This window comes from Lissotriton vulgaris, chromosome 8 (genome assembly GCF_964263255.1).
Source record: "Lissotriton vulgaris chromosome 8, aLisVul1.2, whole genome shotgun sequence".
NCBI lineage: Eukaryota > Metazoa > Chordata > Amphibia > Caudata > Salamandridae > Lissotriton > Lissotriton vulgaris.
The window spans coordinates 1,465,396,649-1,465,400,799 of record NC_141696.1 but is presented as its reverse complement, the minus strand read 5'-3'; positions in this window follow the sequence as shown (position 1 = coordinate 1,465,400,799).

Genomic DNA, 4,151 nt, shown 5'->3' with positions numbered 1-4,151 from the left:
CCGCCTAATCTCTACGCCTCCTTTATCACCCGAGTTCCGCTGCGAGTGTGGGACGCGGTGTGCGAGCTTCGTGAGCTCACCACTTTTCCATCACCGTTCACTCCCATTGCTGGCAATCCTGACTTCACTCCGGGCCTGGAACCGGGAGCCTTTTCCCACTGGGTGAGCGCGGGTTGCAGGGCGCTTTTCCAGCAGCTCCGACAGGAATTTGGCCTGACGGAAGGGGACAGACTGCGTTATATGCAAGTCCGCCACTGGGCTCTTCAACCCCCAGTGCGGGACGTCGCTGCCCGTTCGATTACGCCCTATGAGCGGTGGCTGGTAACCCGGACCTCGGATGCCAAGCTTATCACCGACTTGTATAAGTTTCTCCAACCCCCGCCGTTTCATCACCATAACCCAGGGAGGGAGCGCTGGCACAGGGAATTGGGCAGGACCTTGAGCCACAAGGAGTGGGACAGGATCGCGTATCGGGCGAGGCACTCTGCGTACCACACTGGGCTGACGGAGACCTTTACTAAGGTGTCCACCTATTGGTACTACACCCCGGAGCGGCTCTACGAGATGCACAAAATCGGCGATAAAGGTTGCTGGCGCGGCTGCGGATAGGATGGTACCCTCACGCACATTCTCTGGGAGTGCCCGGTGCTGTCGGCCTATTGGAAGGAGGTCTTGGATGAGGTAGACAGGCATTTTGAGATCGAACTCCCGCGCTTCCCTGCGTATATCCTACTAGGCCTCCCCAATGACCTGATGTACCCGCTGAAGTCCCGCAGGGGTAGACAGATTGCGATTGCGCTAGGCTCAGCGGTTCAAAACATCCTTGTACTCTGGCGTACCCCCACTGCCCCCTCTATCACTGGCTGGCTACACAGGCTCTGGGAAGTACTGGGTATGGAGAAGATGTCGCTAACAGTGGCTGGGAATGTAGACCAGTTTGAAGAGCTCTGGCACCCCTTTTTAGCACTGCTGTCCACGGAATTTCGCGAGCTCACATGTCCACGGTACCTGCGACTCCTTAGGCTGACGCCGCCGGCGGCTCCAGCGGAGTAAATGTGGCAGGATCGGGGGTTTGGGGCTGGGGGAGGGAGGCGGGGTTACATGCTTCTAATGCTGACTTTCGGACGGGGAGGTTGGGGTATTGTTTTCTTCCTTTTTCTCCTTTGCTTTTCTTTCTTCTCTTTTTCAGGGGACGGGGGGTTGGAGGGATGGTGTGTTTTTCTCTGTGTTGCGGGACGCTACTCTAGCTTGGCCTTGCTCGGGGAATGGGGGTCTTCTGGAGGGTCATTTGCACTGCCTTATTGCCTTATGACTTATGCCTTGTTACCCTCCGGGGCTTCCTGCCTCCCTACTTTCCTTCTAAATCGCTGCAACGTTTCGCATCTTGTATTGTATGTTCGCCTGACCTCCTATTCCCTTCCCCATGTTTTTTGTACCTTAATAAAATACTTTAAACCTAAAGAGGAATCCCACCCACGAATCAGTGCTTGGCTTACTGTTCGGTTAGTGACCACGCCCCCTCTACTCAGCGTTCTGCTCCGTGAGGTTCCCGTATTGTTCAGAGCTCCTGCTGAACTCTCTTATTCCCGTTTGTGCTCCTTTCCAGTTCCTGACTCTTCCACCTTTTGGGTCACGGTATTTTTCTGTGTTGGATTTGTGTCCTGCCTGTTGTTTTGCCTTCCGCCCTGTTCCTTTGCCTTTCCTCGACTCGGCACGCCCTTCCCCGGTGCCGGGTGTCCCCTTCAGCCTGAATACCCCGCCTGCCCTGCTCTCCTCTGTAGTGTCAGTGTCCTAGCGGGCCAATCCAATCACCGTGTGGTTTCTCCGCGGTCCTTTGTGATCAAGGAGGTTTTGTGTATGTTTGTGATTTTGCGCTTCACTCCGTCTTTAGCTTACGAGTGGAGCGTCTTTTGGCTATCACGTCTTTTTGTAGTTACGCCCACTCCGTTCTGATCTTCGGTACCTATTCAGATGGGGTGTGACTATTGTCCGCGTTTTATGTTGTTTGTTTCCTTTCTCCCCTCTGTCTTAAGTTTATGAGTCGAAGGAAGGAAGTGTCTGTGTTCTATGTTTGTCACTCACTCCACGCTGTCTTAAGTTTATGCGCTGGAGTGGGAAGATCTGTATCACTTTGTCTTTAGCTTTATAAGTGATACTATTGTCATCAGCTGCACTTGTGGCGCCCAGTTCTGCTCTGTCTTAAGTTTATGAGTAGAACGGGCATTGGTGCATTCTACCTTGGAGATATCCTGGCTAGGTGTCCTCCAGATTCTCTGCTGTATCTCCTGGTTCTTGCCTGGACTCCTAGCTTAAAGCCCTGATACCCATCTCTGTGGTAAGTGGAATGTTATATTGAACACTTGTGTACCAGTCTTGTAAAGTATTGGTGAGGTTAGTATTGTTGTATATTTATTTTCCAGTCTCCTGCCATCAAGACTGCAGCTACGCCACCTTGCTGGGGGAGAGTGGTATACTCCCTGGGAAAATTCCCCCCACACTTTTAGGTAGCAGCTGCCTGTCAGCGACGTTATACCTTCTCGCTGTGGTAGTTGTTGTCTGGAAGTGTGTGGGACATTCATCTTTGCTCCTGTGGACGAACTACCTCCTTTCTCGAAGGGGATCCTTGACAGAAAGCCAAGCCCAAGTATATCTAGTTCACCCGAGCAAAGATGAATGTGGACCCAAGTGTGGGTTCTACTGAACATACTCCTTCAATGGAGGAGATTAACACCGTAGTTACCAGTTTACAACAGGAAGTGGCTATGTTAAGAACAGAAAACCTGAAGTTACAGGCTGAGGTAGCCCATTTACAAGCTCAAGATACAGGGGCTGTGGGTGGGACTACTACAGGAGCGGTACCCAAGAGAAATTATATTCAACCCGCCAGGTTTTCTTTACAAGCACCCACTGTTAGTTCCCCAGTTGAAGCGGCTAACGTAAACCCTCCTGTACAAGTCACGGTGCACACACCAAGTCCTGTTCCTTTAGCCATGCCAGAGAGATTTACAGGAGATAGTGCCAAGTTTAACAGTTGTATGACTCAGTGTCATCTGCAATTCAAATGTAAGCCGGCAGCTTTTCCAGATGATGCATCAAAAGTGGCGTTTATTCTGTCCTACTTAGGAGGAAATGCTTCGGAATGGGCTGTTCCTTTGGTTGAAACAGATGATCCCTTGTTGTATAATTACAATGACTTTCAGCTTAAGTTTAGAAGCCTGTTTGCTAAGCATGCTTATATGCAAGCCAGTGATAATGCCCTGCTTAGTCTTAAACAGGGGTCCAAAGATCTCCTCACATATATAACTCAGTTTAATAGACTACTGGCCGAAACCTATTGGCCTGAAGACAAGAGAACATCTTTATTCTATAGAGGGCTGTCAGATGAGTTAAAGGATATCCTAGCTCAAATAGTTAATCTGCCTGAAGATTGTCCCTCATTCATTGAACTCACTGTCAAACTCAATCATAGACTACAAGAGAGACGAGGAGAAAAGAATCGTATTGGATTTCCCAGGTTGGTCCTACAGAAAACTGAGAAAAAGGAAAGCAAAGATGTACCTGAACCTATGCAAATTGGAGGAGTGAGGGGACCTATATCAGACGAAGAAAAAACTAGAAGAAGAAAGAATAATTTATGTTTATACTGTGGCAAGAGCGGCCATTATGCCAGAGACTGTCCCAACCGTCCTTCTACTACTTCCAAGAAAATTGCTGGTGTTCAGGAAAACTACCAAGCTTGATGAATGAAGAGATCGATTCTTCAAGTACCAGCCTTTGTCAGATCTCTCAAAACCAAAAAACCTTGTTGAGACCGGTGAAACATTTTTTATTGAATATCACCTTAGTGGTCAGTAATGCCCCGGTTACTTACCGGTAATCTTCATTACTCCGAGTATAGTCTTCCTCGCCACATGATTTACATAGTGAGCTTTAGCTCCACAACAGAACCCTCCAAAGCAAAAAGAAACTACCTCCCACCCCCTCCCAACATGGCCGACCAGTCCCACCTGACCTCTATAAGAGGCGGGCTGGCCCAACCAATCAGCCTGATCTACCAAGCAAACAATGAAGCCGATAGCCAGACAGGGAGGGGGGGAGGGAACTCATGTGGCGAGGAAGACTATACTCGGAGTAATGAAGATTACCGGTAA